This window comes from Diceros bicornis, chromosome 33 (assembly GCF_020826845.1).
Source record: "Diceros bicornis minor isolate mBicDic1 chromosome 33, mDicBic1.mat.cur, whole genome shotgun sequence".
In the NCBI taxonomy this organism is placed as follows: domain Eukaryota; kingdom Metazoa; phylum Chordata; class Mammalia; order Perissodactyla; family Rhinocerotidae; genus Diceros; species Diceros bicornis.
Window position 1 is genome coordinate 36,154,369 of NC_080772.1, and position 13,569 is coordinate 36,167,937.

General features: G+C 43.3%; 1 protein-coding gene across 4 annotated transcripts in view; it reads left to right on the forward strand.

Moving 5' to 3' along the window:
• The first annotated feature begins 1,455 nt into the window (after positions 1 to 1,455).
• Positions 1,456 to 13,569, forward strand: part of WWP1 (WW domain containing E3 ubiquitin protein ligase 1) — a 116,625-nt gene continuing 104,511 nt past the window's right edge. For 2 of the 4 annotated variants that reach the window (XM_058528971.1, XM_058528972.1), the window contains exon 1: positions 1,457 to 1,578. The gene's annotated coding sequence lies outside the window, so the exon portion shown is untranslated. Of the gene's footprint in view, positions 1,579 to 4,350; positions 5,244 to 13,569 lie in introns of those variants that run through there. The other 2 variants (XM_058528975.1, XM_058528974.1) reach the window with 2 other exon arrangements.

Sequence of the window (13,569 nt, forward strand, 5' to 3'; positions counted from 1 at the left end):
GGAAGAGTTTGTCATAACAGGAGAGACAGAGCACGCAAGCATGAAAGAAGCCTTGAGGATCATGTTTATTTTTGTCTTAAAAGCTCTGATGAGCCAATGAAAGATTTTAAGCAGTGGAGTGTCGTGCTCAGATGTATGTTTTGGAATAATCATTGTGGATATAGGGTGCATCAAATCCAGGTATCAAGTCAGAGGGTAGGACCTGATGTAATGGAGAGAAAGAGAATGTGCATTCATTCAGTCCAAAGATATTTATTGAACCCTACAAATATTCATGGAGTGTCAATGCTGTCCGTGGTACACAATTCTTTCAAAAGCTTGGTTATGATGGAAGAAGACAGAGAACTAGAAGGAGGTTGTAAAGTCAAGGGAAAATTTAAGACAGAAAAGTCTTAAAATGTGATTATACTGAGGAGTTGTACCCAACAGAAAGGATGAGGTTAGAGATACGTCAAGGAGGGGGTCCCAGGAGGGAGAGGTTTGCTTGGAGAGGAGCAGGGACACTCAGCCTCTGAGACAGAGCACAACTAGTAGGCTTGCGTGTGGATGTAGGTAATTTGTGGGGTTTGGGTGAGAGAGTTGGGCAAAAATTGCAGAAATCCCTGCTTGATGGTCTTCATTCTCTCTCTGAAGTAGAAGAAGTAGAAGCACAGGTCATCTGGTGAGCAATGCGGTCACCAGTGACTTCTACTTGCAGGGTGGCCTTTCTTCTAAAAGCCACACACAGAACCAACAGCCCCTCTCTAGACTAGTTGATTGGTTTGTATAAATGGGGAGAACAGACCCTTCCATATGGCACTGCTGTACGGATTAATCGCCCTGACACGGGTACCTGCTCAGTATTAGTTTTATCACTGTACTCATGGGGGCGGGAGGAGTGAACGTTTTGAGTACCAATAAAAATGGACTGGCACTCTGCTTATGACCATCCCTAAACGCTATTATTTCCTCTCCCAATGGGTTCTAAGTCAAACACTCGGTTAGGTCAAGGGGGCTATATTAACAGTCTCCTTTTGCTGTAAAGCGTTCAAGAACTGAACGCCAGCGCCCCACGACCTCACTTGAGGTCACGCACAGGTCCGGCCTCGAACCCGAGACTCAGGTCTGCAGCAGCCTGCCCCGCCGCCGCCCCCGGCTCGGGGAAGACTCCTCCCAGTCTGGGCCGCGGCCCCGCCCCTTCCAGGCTCAGGCCCCGCCCCCCTCTCCCATTGGCTGGCCCCTCGGCCGCTCCGAAGACCCGGAGGAGCGGAGTTTCCCAGACGCGTCGTCGCGCCGCCTCACTGCGCATGCTCGCGGGAAGCCGGATTCCGGTCCGGAGCGGGAGGCTTGGGCGGCCGCGGCGCCGCGCGCGGGGCGGGGCGGGCGAGAGGCGCGCTCCCGCGGGGGTGGGGCGGGCGTCGGCGCGCTCCCGCGGGGCTGTGGGGTCGACGCGGGCGGCGGCGGCGCGCGGCGTGCGGGCTCCGAGCGGCGGAGGCGGCCTGGCGGCCGGGGCCGCGCTGCTGCGAGATGGCGCCCGTGGGCGCGGAGGGCTGAGGCGCCGCCGCCGGAGGAGGGCCACCGGCCGACGGCGTCGCGCCGGTGAGGACGCCGCGGCGGGCGGCGGGCGGCTGAGGCGGCTGAGGCGGGGCGGGACCCTCGGGGGGCGCGGGCCGCCCTGCGGCGCCGGGAGAGCGGGCGCGCGGGGCCGGGCCCGAGCGCTGGCCGGCGAGGGGCGTGCCGGGAGTCGCCCGGCCCTCCGCCCGCGGCTCCGCTCCGACGCCGGCGGGGCCCCCCGCACGGCTCCGTCGGACGGGCTTCCCGCGCGGTGCGCTCCGGCCCCCGGCCCCCGCCCCCCCCCCGGTGACCTGGGAGGTGCGGTGACCTTGCAGTTTTGACTAGTCCTCAGCTCGTCGGTGACTTGCACCTTCTCGTTTCATCTCTGTTTTTGAAATTCTCGTCCTGCGCTGTGCCCGCTGCCGCTGCAGCCTGCGCACGAGCAGCCTGGGCGCGGGCTGTCTCCCCACCGTGGTTCGGGTGGGCTCCGTGGGCCCCCGTGATGCTGCGACCCCTTCCGTGCCGGGGAGGGGGGTGTCTGTTACCTTGACGTTTGCAGTCTTCCTGGGAGAGATGTTTTCCAGGGCCTCGATGTCGCTTTCTTGTTTGTTTGATAAGTTTTTATCTTTCTGTGTAGGCTAACGTGCGAGAAAGATTTGAGCGTCTGCTTCCAAGTGCCATTGGTAATAGGAGTGGGCAGGAATTACACCCGAAGTTCTCCTTTCCCTCCCTGTGCTGTTCTTGCCCGAAATTCCTAGTGGACAGTGGTCTGCAGATTTCTACAGGAGCACATGTTTAAGTCGGCCTCACCTGCCTCGCTCAATCGCCGTGTGTGGGGCGAGCAGAACGCGCCTTTTAAGAAAGAAAGGCGTTCTTTTATTTATGTGACTTGCTGTTAGCCATCAAGTGGCACGTTATCTGTGACTGGAAATGGTCACTTTTCGTAAGAAGTTACTATTCTTTCAGTTGAAAACTTAGCGGCCAAGTGTTGGGAGCTGCTCAAATCAAGAAGTGTCGAGTGTGGGGAAGAGTTCTTCGGGCTGTAGCTTATTCACATGTTCACATGGTTCTTCCCTTAAAATGCAAAAAGGTCTCTAAGACCTACCACACCAGGGCTTTGAAAAGCAGTAACTAAGGGTTATGTTTTTTGTAAGCCTCGCATGATAGAGAATGTCGCTGAGAAGGTCTTTGCCTTCAAGGAAATAGTCGTCTTTGCTGTTTACCCCGCGAAGGCTGGAATTTCTTTTGCCTCCTTGCACAGTTCTTAGCCTCTGCTGCATGACTGTGTGAGGTGTTTGGGGGAATATAAAGATGAAGATGATACCAGTTTCTGCTTTCACAGACGAGGTAGGCACGTAGGACTGTACACAAAGGCCTCGTTTGTCTTTTAACATATAGTTAAGTTGCGTAGAGAATTCACATTCAGAGCGGGTAGAGCCCACATCTGATTTGGCAAGGTGGGGTTAGTTCATAGAGCTGGCTTCTGAAATCTTTGTTTTGAAGGATGACTGACTCGGGATAGGCTGGGAAAGGTAATCCAAGCAGAGAGAAGGGACTGAGAGCACCGAGGTCAAACACTTGGGGAGGAGCAGGGCATTATGTTTGGATGGGACACACGGTGTGTGTGCTGGTAGAAAGGGTAAAGCTTGAAGTAAAAATCTGGACCGGTTTATGATTGTTGTATATGCCTGGCTAATGACCTTGGATGGGGGGGGGTGTCTTACAGATGATTTTTGAGTTGAGAATGAAATGATTAAAGCCTAGCTTTCAGAGGATTAATCTGGCATCAGCGTGTGGAGTGAATTGAAGTAGAGAGACCCTGGGGTAGGAAGGCCTTGATTGCTGTGGTTGTAGGTAGTGAGGGTCTGAACTGCAGCACTAATAATAGGAGTGGGAAGGAGGAAGGAAGTAGAAGAGACAGAATTTGATGAGAGAGGAAATGAAGAAAGTAAAAGATAGCTAAGATTCCCATCCAGGTTGATTGGGAGAATAGTGGTACCATTTTGAACGACATCCATGGAAGCTTTATCTTGGGCATATGTGTGTTACTTTATAGCAGTGGTTCTCAGCCTTTTGGGGATTACTAATCCTTGAAACTAAAATCTGCTGGCCTGGGAAATTTCCATGTGCACCTGTGCTTTGTGGATATAATTTTAGGGGAGTCCATGGACCACCTGAAGCTCATCCATGTAACCCATGGGCCAGTGGATTAGTCTGGGAGCTGCTCACAGAATTACTGGGGGCTTTTTAAGGCAGTAGAGCCTTCAGATTCTTCCACTTAGTTGATAAGAACCCCTACTGTAGAGACAGACTGTAAATACACCTAGAGACAGTATCTCCTTACACTTGTGTTGTGGTTTACAGTTTACAGAGGATGTGGACTAACTTATATTATTTGCTGTTATATTACAGAACAGACTAGCCCAAGAGGTTAAATAATTTGCCCGAAGTATTTCAGTTAGCAAGTGGGTGAATTGGAGTCAAAAGTTGATTGACAATGATGGTTTTCTTTGTAGGAAGATAAATGCAGCTGATTTACCATCGACTGGATATAGTTACTGCCTTTAAGTGACCTCATCAGTAAGGTCTAGATGATCCTGGGAGGTTTCTTCCAGTTTTTGACATTTTGCTATTGGTCTTAGATTTTCCTTGAACTATCTGTACCCTTCTTGTTTTCCATGTGCAGGGTTGCTGGTGAGGCTGAGGAATGGATTGGGTGTATGGAGAGCAGATGGCAATATCAGACCAGTCATTTACTTACTTATTTTCTTTGTATCTCAGTTTGGGTTGGGGCAGGGGAGGAGGGATGTGAAGTGAATGAAATAAGAAGCTTTAAGAACTTTTTTCTGTTCAGGTATGCCTTACTTAAGAATACCCTGTCCTTCATTCAGGAAGCCTGTATCAAGTAAAAACTGAAACTTTATAAAATAAATGAAGTACAGGGTCGTATCAGTGAATTTTTTCATTGGATTAAGTAGCTGACTCTCCCTAGTATGGTTAAAGCATAATTTGATTAGTAAACAATTGACCTTTCTGCACCTATAAGATGATCTTCCTGGTAGGGAACCAGAACAGGTTATTACGTGGTATCTTTTATAGCTCTAGAAACTGATTCCATAATGATTAGAAAGACTGGGGTCTTTTTTACCCTATAAAAATATGATGTAATTGTAACAAGCAGTGGAAAAACAAATAAATTGGCCTTTATAGTGGTGTTGAAGGACCTAGTTACTAATACGTAATGGAGGAAAAATGTCTAATGAAAGCACATACATAGACGATTTTTTTATTCTCTCCTGGCATTAAGAAGAGTATCATATATTAGTATAGCATTTTACATTTTTTCATAATGGTTGTATAGACTTTATCATTTGATTCTCATGACAGCTGAGCACTAGTGTGTCGGGAGATAATCATTGCTTTTTAGATGAAAACACTGAGGCTCAAAGAAGTTATAAAAAGTTAAATTTCCAGGGTATATGGCTAGTAAGTGGCTAAAATTAGAACTAGAGCTAAACCCATATTTTTGTTCCTAGGTCAGTGTTCTTTTCCCACTGACTCTTCATCTACAATGGAAATTTAACTGAAGGCTGTTGTGAGGAGATGGAGTTTACCTGTTTGGAATCTGTTAAACTTCTGTACTGTGTAGATCTGAACTTGTCTGTTTCCTCCTTTGTGTTAAAATGGTAACCTCATTGCAGTGGCTGTTGGTAGGTAATTTTGAAATTTGTATTTATCACAAATGGTTATTTTCCTGTCAAGGAAAAAGCAAAAGTTGATTTTTTTGGTCTGAAAAAGTACATTGGTGAAATGTAGGTATTAATTTCCTTTTGAAAATTTGTTGATTTTAGTTCAGCTGCTTTTACAGATGAAGTTTGTTCTCCTTTTATAGACGTGTAGTTTATGAAAATTTGTGTTTTTGGAGCATATAAATCGGGATCTGATTTCCAAAATATATATCATGATATTTCATGATTTTACCATTACATAAAAAGCTTTATCATTTAAAAAAAAAAGATTTACCATTAAAAAGTTCTTAGTATACACTTCAAATTCATGTTTAAACAACTTTTTTTGGAGTATATTATGTAAAACCATGTATCAGATAATTCCTAAATTCTAAGGAAGGTTAATGTTTGTCTTGACATTCCTTCAACCTATTGTTTGTTCACATATTGATGTTCCTCCTACGTGCTGCACACTGTGCTGGTACAGTGCTGGGGTGACAACATGGAGCCTGTCCTCTTGGAACTTGGGATTTAGTGGAGTCACTAACGTCACGAAGGGCATAGACTTCATCTTTTGAGATTGTGTGAATATTTGGGATTATAATTAATTACACCTCTCCTTTTCTCTGGGTTATCAACATATTATGCAAAAACACAAAGAACCAGGTGAGCCTTGTTTTGGTTACTTATTGCTGTATAACAGCCCTAAAACTGAGTGGCTTTAAACAGCCGTTGTATTTGCTCACAGCTTGGCTGTCCTCTGCTGGTTTTGCCATTGGTCACTAACAGCTGCTTTCAGCTGGCAGTTCAGCTGGGTGCCTGTCTTCTCTCTGTCTCTTGCTCTCTTTCTCTTTTTCCATATAGTCTTGTAATTTCAGGGCTCCTTCCTCTCAATGTGGCCTTTCCAGCAGGGGTGCTGGCCTTCCATGGTGGCTTAGGGCTCACAAGAGTGCAGAAGCATAGGCTTGAAACCAGCATAGCATCATTTCTGCCACATTCGATTGGTTAAAGTAAGTCACAGGCCCAGCCCATATTTAAGGGAAAGGGACTAGACAAGTATGTGAATCCTGGGATTACACCAAGAGCTGTATTACACTAATACAGGGCTTCTGGAAAACTGGAAGCTGGGACTTAAGCTGCCTGGTGCTGTCAGTACTTTGAGTCTGGGCCTGTCAGAGGGAAAGCTGAGTCGAAAGTGCAAATGATAGCATATTTGGCTTCTTGGAGAGATGAAACAGCCAGCACTATCCGTGGGTAGAAAAGAAGAGAACGTTTTGGACCTCTGGGGTCTGACCCAGTATGCTGCCGTAATGGGGCAGACTGACTTGCTCTTTTGAGGGTTGTGGAGTCTAAGAAGTGTAGGACCTGAGTGCAGGCTGCTCTGAGGCAGAGATTTACCCAGTTTCACAACCTGGATCGTCAGACTTCCGTCAGCACCCGGTGCAGAGGGTGGGCCACCATGGGCAGAGATCCGTCCCCTAGCCCTATGAGACTGAGGGTCGCAGAGCTCCTTGGCTGGTCACTCTGGCCTTGACTAGCCTTGAGCAACCTGGTGCCTTGTAAGTAGTATTTTCTGTTTGCAGTGTCTTGAAATTGGTTGGGATAAACCACTCTTCCTCGGAGAGGAGTCGTGATAGTGGAGAGAAGGCTCCTTCCTGGGGAGACTGGAGTGGAAGTCTCCTCTCCTCAGGGAAGTGTGAGGAGGAGGGGGATGCTCATCCCTTCCGGGAGCAGGGAGCCTCATTGGTTGCTAGCTGGGTTTCTCTCATTTTATCTTCTTTACTATCTTTATCTGACTATCACTTTATCTTAGTCTCAGTACTATCTTTTTTTTTTAGTTCAGGTTATCTACTAAGTAATGTTATGGCTAACTGTGGAATTGAAGAAAATGAGCGTTTCATTGTTATTACATTATAGCTTCTGAGTGGAATAATGAATCAGTATATTTCATTTAAAGAATTTAGGTGTAGATTTGGAGCATTTTTGAAGCGTTTCATGTACACTCAAAAGTGGGCCCCTGCATCCTAGTGCGAATCTCTGTAAATTTCTGAATCTAGTACACTGGCTGTTGAGGGGAGGAGTTTGGTGGTGAAGAATACTGAGAAATGTGGTTTATATAAATAGGAAAGGCCAGGGCGCAAGGAAGCGGGCAGATAGAATTACCTTAGGGTGTTTCTTTATGGCTCTCCTCCCTGCCCTAAATTACATGGGTAGTTTAAAAATGTACTAGCATTGACAGAATTGTAGGTGTGATAGCTTTTTATTTAACTAAGGAAAACAAGTTCTTTTGATAGCTGTTTAGTACACCCATAATTACGATTAAATAGGGTGGGTGGAAGCAAACTGTTGAGTCCTGACTTGAAGTAGGCTACTCCGCTCATGTGTTAGCCCCAACTTGTTTGTGTTTAGTTAGTGTGGGGAGGAGACTTAGTTAAATGAACTTGTTCTGTATAAATTAGGACATACTCTACCTTGAAAGTAAATAAACTAGATCACTCTGCTCCTAAAGGGTGAGAATTGAAGGCATCCTGGCGTGTGGGTTAAGAGCCATAGCTTGAAGGCAGGCAGAGCTGACTTCTGTCAGTGCTGCTTAATAGCAGTGTTGCCTCAGTTTCTTCTGTAAAATGTAAAGAATATCTTCCTTACTGGGTTTTTGTAAGGATTAATTAAAATAATGCTTGTAAAGCAGCAAGTGTGGTTCTTGGGACATAAGCAGCCCTGAAATCATTTTTATTGCTCTTAATTCATTATTATTAATAAATTGAAAATTCAAACAAGTAGTCTACTTTTCTGTGAGCCACTCATTTCTCAAAGACATTTGTAGCTTAGTTTTGGCATGTGCAGAGCTGCATATCAAATCTCACCTCTTCACTTAAAAAATATGTTGCCAGAAGGTTAAGAATGAATCTGAGAAAGATACTGACTCAGCACTGGCGGTGTATCAGCTGGTGATGGTTTGGCTGTGCAGTCTGAGAGCAAGAAGTTGTTAACACCTTCATGACATGAAATACGGTGCAGACCAGCGTTTGTCCAGGTGCAGTCCCCGCATGGCAGTCGTCTGGGATACCTGTGAAACATGTAGATTCTTCACTACGGTTCGAGATCTGTGGTGTGGTTCTTGATGGTGGAGCTCAGGAATCTTCATTTTTAACAAATATCTCAGATGATTTTATACACATCAGTTTGAGAACTGGTAGGAACTGAATTGGTAATTTGGAGTTCTGGTGTTCTCTGAGGCCGTTTTTTAAGCTACAGTGTTCAATAAATACAGGTGTATAATGTAAATACAAAGAGAGCTTAACCTCTGAACCTTCAGATGTTTAAGGAGGCTTAAGATAATGGCCAAGAACTTGATCCAAACAAACTATGGACACCTGACAGAGGATGATTATGGTAAGGAGTAGGCCAGAGAAGTAACCCGTTGAGAGGCTCCATCAGGCTTCCTTGTTCAAAAAATTTCCCTGTACTTCTACAAAAGAAGAACTTTTGAATGAATATATTTCTTTTTTAAAAAATGCCTACTGAAACAGTTAAGGTAGATATTGTGATTATCAGATAATCTGATTGCTTTTCACTTAGCTAAAATAAGCTGCTCAAAAATAGATGTTTTGGAATTTGGTCCTTTGGGTAGAAAGTAAGTTGGGTGGGGGTTATGATCTGTGTCTTGTGGGGAAAAGCCATTGCTTAGTGTAAGGGCGTTGACTTAGAAAGAAAGTCATGAGAAAAAGTTTAAATTTTAAATCGATCGATCAAAAAAAAAACTTGAAACTTATTTTCTCTGACTTTTGCTTAGGGCAGTAGTGATGGCAGCCTGTGTCTACATCACTTAAACTGTCCTCAGTCCTAGGACCATACCTGTATTGGAACAGCAGATCTTTGAATTGGGGCTGTTCATGGAAAAACTTAACCTATGGTTATATGAACCATATTTTTATTGTGTTAGTACCTTTTGTGGTAAGAAAAAAAAAACATGCCAAACCCATGATTCTTTCTCAAATTGAGTGGAAAAGATTAGTTGGCATTTGTTTCAGGAGCCTGTTGTTTTTGTGTTTGTTTTCACTGACTTGGGGGCCAGTTCTTTGAGGAGAAAACAATAAACTTATCTCTTTTTGTCCTGTGAGCTGTGAAATACAGTGTCAGTGTTTAGATGTGAATACCCAGCATGGAAAGTATACATTATACTCAGGAATGTCACTGTTCTAGGTTAAAAGTTTTGGTAACTATAACTTGCTTTAAAACTTTCTTTGTGATTTAATTTTCCTTTAAAGTGTTAACTATTACGAGCTTACGCCTTAAAGTAAGACCAACCTAGATTTGAGTTCTGATGCTCATTTGTTGGCTAAGTGACCTTGGTCAGGTTAACCTTAGATTAAGCCCTGGTTTTGTCATATGTAAACTGGGTCTTCATATGTAAAGTGGTAACAGTAATACCTAATTCATACATTTATTGTGTGGCTTAAAAGTGGCATTAGTATTCAGTAAATATTCACTATGATGGGTTCATAATACCTTGTCGCTGCTGTCAGATGTGTTTCAGAATTAATTATTTTCTTAATTTTAGAAGGGTAATGCGCTCCGTATACCACATTACATGAAACCGCACTGAAGTCTAGGGCGGCACCTGGTACTTCTTTGGCAAATGTTTAATGAATAAGGACAGTACATAGCCACACATCTGGTCAGATTTTGCTGCCAAATGAGTTCAGGTCAGTTCAGTTTGCCACCCAATGACTTAATGAAGGAACTTGAAGTTTTTCTAGCTTTTTGGGTTTTGGATTTGTGGATAAAGGATAATGTCCCTGTATTTTAAACTTGAGAAGAATGATGTTATTCTAAATAACTAGTTATTATAGAAATAAAGTTTTAGCTGTTTAATTGATTATCTCATTTTGGAAAGTTTCTGTGTATTTTGAATTCCTATGTTTTCCTCTAAGAGTGAGGATATCTGATGAAAGTTTATACTTAGCAGCCTGCTTTAAAATTCTTAGGAAGAGTATTTGTAAATAGTAAGTTAACATTGTGTGTCTGATACTTGAGTAGTTTTAAAATATCTTGAAATGTGTATTTATAACAAAAAATTTAGCAGCACTATATTCATCTCAAGTGCTTCAATGTAATTTTGGTCTTATCCTTCCTGCAGATGTGGGGCTTTGCTGTGTATCATTTTGCAGCACGGCTCTGCAACTGAAATGCCTCTCTCAACCTCCTGTCCTCTGAATTGTTGTGGAAGTATGCTAGGAAAATAGTGGAGTTTCTCTGCCTCGCAGTAATTGAGAGTGCGGCTGGAGTGGTGGTGGTGACAGGAGGGTGTTAGGAGATTAACACTTATGGGCGCCTTCTATATTCCAGGTTCTAGAAACAGTTCTAGTTTCCTAGGGCTAATGTTAACACGTCACAAAACTACATTAGTATCCTTATTTCAAAGATAAGAAAACTGAGACTCAGGATTGAAATGTACGTAGGTAGTAGAGTTGAAGTTTGGACCTAGGTTTGTCTGACTCTAAAAGCTGTTCTCTATGTTACATTACCCCAATGTGCTCTTCTTATGCTAGAAATTGGCACTTGGGAATTGAAGAGTTAGCAAGTCTCCATGGCTGCTTAAATGCTGGTAATTTAGAATCCTTAATGTATTTAGAGACAATCAGGAAACGTTTTGGGGTGAGCCTAACTTTGGGTCCTGATGTCCTAGTGACCAGGGCAGTGCAGGAGAGTCCTAGCCGGGTCAGCAGGCCTGGATTTGGCCTGACGTTAAGGAGCTTTGTGTCCCTGAGGACGTCCCCTAATCACCTCTCAGCCTCAGCTCTCATGACTGTGCCGTCTGCTGCTTCATGAGACGTGGCAAGTACTGTGTATTTGAAGAATACCAAAACATTTAAAATTTTTGGATTTGAAGGAAAAAGTCTGGTAAGCAAGTGTTATATTATTAAGGTACCACACTTTGAAACAAGTGACCAATTATGTACGGAAATGTGTCATTTTGAAATATGAGAGTGTACATAATATAATTACATGAAGTTTGATCTTCCCAAATGGTAAGAATGTTATGTTGCCCGGAACATGTTTTTCCTGGAACACATGGAAATGGTTTATTAAACCCAGTCCCAACAGCTTCCTCCTTCGTTGTTGTTATTGTTCTTACGTTTTTACACATTATCTTTTTAAGATTACTTCTTCTTTGTCTCTCAACCTTTGGGAGAAGTCTTTTCAATGACTAGCCTAAAAGCCCCACAAAGCCACCCTACTATGAAATTGTTTAATCTTTAAGTGATAAAATAAGAGAAGAGTAACTTCAGGTTGCTATAGCAAACTGCTCATTTTAAGGCGTGGGTTCAGCTCAGCATTTCTTACTTTATATTCTGTTTTTGCAGTGCAGATGTAGTGAAAAGAGCATTGGCTTTGAGCCCAAGAGATCTGGGTTCAAAATCCTGACTTGCACTAGTTTTCTGGCCTGGGCAATTTACTTAAATTCCTGAAACCAGTTTTTCCCACATCTGTTAGTAGGAATAATGACTCTGAAGGTAGTTGATGACATTAGAGGTAGTTTTTTTGTAACATGGCTGACAAATAATAGGAGCTCATAAATGGTCACTGTTATTCTTACTATTTTTGGAGTCAGAGACCTGATTCAGATTCCGGGTTTAAGACTGCCTGAGTTTCTGTGTCGCTTAGACACCCCTTGGAAGTGCAGGGGTCCCAAGTAGTTCCGCTCTCTTATCTTACTCTTCTTCCTAGGGAGTGTTTATACCGCTCTTTTTACATATGAACTTGATTCTGTAAGTTTGGAACCCAAGTTCTCAGATGGTCAGCGTTCTTTGAATTTTATTTTCACAATTGATTTTATGTAGCACAGGAGTAGGAAACCTGTTTTCTACTGATGTTCACTAAGGCGTGGGGAAAAATTACCAAATGCAAAGTATTTTGCTTTCAGTTTTGGTGTTTTTGCCATTGTAAACATAATGTTGCATATTATAAGAAATTGAGAAATTATAGCAAGTTAGAGAAGAACAATCTCATTCTCAATGCTGATAGCATTTTGGTGTAGTTCTCCTTTTTGACATAAATAAATTTTAGTATCCATTTTTGAAAACAGAAATAGGAATCATCTCCCTAAATTAAGAATAAAAAAATAAAGTTAGTCAGTGCGTGATAAGTAAAAATACATTTGAGTTTTTTATTATGGCCTGGGGAGGAAAGGGAGGGAGCAGGGAGAGAAGGAAAGATTAGTGTGACGAAGGACCCAGTAATGGTGCCAGAGTCCTCTGTTCTTGTTGTGTTTTTAAGGACCATAACTGTTTAGCTTAAAAATTAGAATAGTTGCTGCTAAATTTGATGAATATATTTCCTCACTAATGTTTTCTAGTAAACAAAATACAAACATTTTTGATACTCCTTCCTTACAGTGGAGGGAAACTATTTCATTTTTTGGAAAGTTGGTATAATGTTTTTAATTATATTTTTTAAAGGTGCATTTTATGGAGCAACATCACCACCTTGTGGCTTTCTAGAATATTGTTGTCAAAGTTATGTTTTCACAACTATAAGCGTAAATTAAATTGTTCTTTGATGTTGGCCAAGGGCTCAGGTTTGTAATCGGCATTCTTGTTGTAAATGGGAGTTGGGGGTAGAAAATAAAATGACTTGTACACTAAGATTGCTACTTTGTAAAAAAAAAAAAAAAAAAGTGTATTGGAGGAAAATAATGGTGCAAAAATGAAAATAGTCATTGGGCCGGCCCCGTGGCTTAGTGGTTTAGCACGTGCGCTCCGCTGCTGGCGGCCCGGGTTCAGACCCCGGGCGCGCACTGACGCACCGTTTCTCCGGCCATGCTGAGGCCGCGTCCCACATACAGCAACTAGGAGGATGTGTAACTATCTACTGGGGCTTTGGGGGAAAAAATTAATTAATTAATTAATTAAAAAATGAAAATAGTCGCAAGTTAGGTTGGTGCACTTATGGATGATTGCTGCTCTTTCATGTTTTCATGCAGTATGCAGTGTTTTTAGTGAAGCAGTTGTAAGCTAGAAAATCTCAATATTTCTGTGCTCTATTTCTTTTTTTTTTTTTTGTGAGGAAGACCAGCCCTGAGCTAACATCCGATGCCAATCCTCTTTTTTGCGAAGGAAGACTGGCCCTGGGCTAACATCCGTGCTCATCTTCCTCTGCTTTATATGGGACACCGCCACAGCATGGCCTAACAAGCGGTGCGTTGATGCGCGCCCGGGATCCGAACCGGTGAACCCCGGGCCGCCGCAGCGGAGTGCGCGCACTTAACTGCTTGCGCCACTGGGCCGGCCCCTCCATTTCTTAT